This window comes from Myotis brandtii, unplaced genomic scaffold (genome assembly GCF_000412655.1).
Source record: "Myotis brandtii unplaced genomic scaffold, ASM41265v1 scaffold19, whole genome shotgun sequence".
NCBI classification, from domain to species: domain Eukaryota; kingdom Metazoa; phylum Chordata; class Mammalia; order Chiroptera; family Vespertilionidae; genus Myotis; species Myotis brandtii.
The window spans coordinates 1,342,266-1,345,119 of NW_005357075.1; the positions used below are offsets into that span (position 1 = coordinate 1,342,266).

At 48.0% G+C, this 2,854-nt stretch overlaps 1 protein-coding gene across 1 annotated transcript in view; it reads right to left on the reverse strand.

Moving 5' to 3' along the window:
- Window positions 1–2,854, reverse strand: part of PIWIL2 (piwi-like RNA-mediated gene silencing 2) — a 59,164-nt gene that overhangs the window by 46,374 nt on the left and 9,936 nt on the right. The gene's annotated exons all lie outside the window — the stretch shown is intronic.

The window sequence follows — 2,854 nt, forward strand, 5'->3', positions numbered from 1 at the left end:
GAGAGAGAGAGAGAGAGAGAGAGAGAGAGAGAGAGAGAGAAACATTGATGTGAGAGAGATACATCGATTGGTTGCCTCCTGCATGTGACTGGACCAGGGCCAAGGATCGAACCTACAACCCAGGTATGCGCTCTTGACTAGAAATCAAACCCATGACCCTCTAGTGCACAGGCTTATGCTCTAACCATTTAGCCATGTCAGCCAGGGCAAGATATCTATTTTTTTTAGTATTCTTTTTTTATTGTTATTAATCCTCAATGAAGGATATTTTTTCCATTGATTTCAGGGAGAGCAGAAGGGAGGGGGAAGGGGAAGAGAGGAGAGAGAGAGAGAGAAACGTCAATGTGAGAGACCCACACCAATTGGTTGCCTCCCTCAGGAGCCCCAGCTGGGACAGGGAACCTGCAACCCATATACATGCCCTTGACCGAAATCGAACCTGGGAACCTTTCAGGGCGTGGCTCAACACTCTAACCACTGTGCATGCTGGCCAGAGCTTATTAGTATTCTTGAGCACTTACTACATGCTAGGAATAAATTAGGGCTGGGTGTACTATGTGAGAGAAAGAGACAGAGACCCCAGTGGTTAAGAAGAGATAGAATAAATCATTACAAATTCACCCAAAAAAGTTTGAGCCATCCTCAACCTCTCTTTTACACCCCACATCAGTCAGGAAATTGACTGAGCGCTACTTTCAAAATATATCCAAAATCAAACCTTCTCAGCACCTCCACTGGGTTACAATAGCCTCCTGGTTGGTCTCCCCACTTCTTCCCCATCCTACTAGTTTATTGTCTTACACTCAATCACACCATGTCACTGCTTGGCTACAAGGCCTGTATTTCACTCCAGGTAAAAGCTAAAATCTTTACATTAGCCTTACAGAGTTCTCTGTCGTCACTCCTCCATCTGCTCCCTCCTTCCACTATTCTGACCACACTCTAGTCTAGCCCTTGGCTTCCCTCCCTCTTCTGGAACGAGCCAGACATACTTCTGTTTTAAGGCCTTTACCCCAGCTGTCCCTCTGCCAAAATTCCCTTCACCCATATATTCACCCAGTTAACTCTCTTACCTCCTGCAAGAGTTGGCTCAAACTAGCTTGACTACTAAAAATTACAGCTTTTCCCTCCCCACCCCGGCCTCTATTACTCCTCATCTATCTCATCCTGTGTCCTACCTGTTCTTTCTTCAGTGGCTCTCATCACTTCTAGTATACTATACAACTTACTTATCATGCTTATTATTTATTTATCTAAGATGACTACAAGATAACCTCCATGGGGAAAGGATCTTTCTTTGTTTTGTTAACTGATATATCCCAAGACTCTGGTACACAACTGAAGCTGAGTAAAGGAATGAATAAATTTATCAGATAAAGCAGAGATTTATAAACCTAGTAACACCTAGTAGTTGTACACAGCTGGTGGGAAAATAAACTGAATGAATAAAACTTCTAGAGGGTAATTTGTCAATATATACCTAAATAACTTGTTATATTAAATAGTAGCGGCCCAGTGCATGAAATTCATGCATGGTCCCCTCAGCCCAGCCTGCACCCTCTTGCAAACTGGGACCCCTTGGGGGATGTCTGACTGCCTGCCTTGCCTGATCGCCCCTAACCACTCACCTGCTTGCCTGATCGCCCCTAACCACTCGCCTGCCAGCCTGATCGCCCCTAACCACTCGCCTGCCTGCCTGCCTGCCCGTCCCTAACTGCTCGCCTGCCTACCTACCTGATCACCACTAACCACTCACCTGCCTGCCTGATCGTCCCTTCTTGCCTGCCTGTCTGATCACCCCTAACCACTGTGCATGCCTGCCTGATCACCCCTAACTGCCTCTGCCTCGGGACCAGCCACCGCAGCTTCGTCCAGAAGGACGTCTGGAATGATGTCCGGAAGGTTGTTTGGCTGTCTGGTCTAATTAGCATATTACGCTCTTATTATTATAGATTAATTTAAAGTCTTTGAAAAGTTCAGCCTTTTCATGAATTTCATTTCTAAGTACACAGTCTAAAAAATGAATCACAGATGCACTTCATGTAGCCATTACAAATTATACACATCTATACTTACTACTGTACATATTTGCTATAGTAACACACTTAAACAACTTAGGGTGTATTAAACCAAATCTTCTTAACCAGAGACTTAAATACAATTCCCCCTCTATCTTGGCAGGACTTATGGAATGGCGCACTCCCATTCAACATTCTTCATTTGTTCTACAATTTAAAACCCAATCAGAACAATGGCTATTATGTATTACTAGAGGCCCGGTGCACAAAAATTTGTGCACTCGGGGGTGGGGGGGGTCCCTTAGCCCAGCCTGTACCCTCTCGCAGTCTGGGACCCCTCGGGGGATGTCCACCTGCTGGCTTAGGCCCACTCCCTGGGGGATTGGGCCTAAGCTGGCAGTCAGACATTCGTCTGGCAGCCCGAGAGCCCTCAGGGGATGTCCACTTGCCAGCGGGGAGCAGGCCTAAGCTGCAGTCGGACATCCTTAGCGCTGGTGAGGTGGGAGAGGCTCCCGCCACCACCGCTGTACTGGCAGCCATCAGCCTGGCTTGTGGCTGAGCAGAGCTCCCCCTGTGGGAGCACACTGACCACCAGGGGGCAGCTCCTGCATTGAGCGTCTGCCCCCTGGTGGTCAGTGTGTGTCATAGTGACCAGTCATTCCCAGTCGTTCTGCTGTTAGGGTCAATTTGCATATTACCCTTTTATTATATAGGATAGAGGCCTGGTGCATGGGTGGGGACTGGCTGGTTTGCCCTGAAGGGTGTCCCGGATCAGGATGGGGGTCCCGCTGGGGTGCCTGGCCAGCCTGGGTGAGTGGCTGATGGCTGTTTGCAGG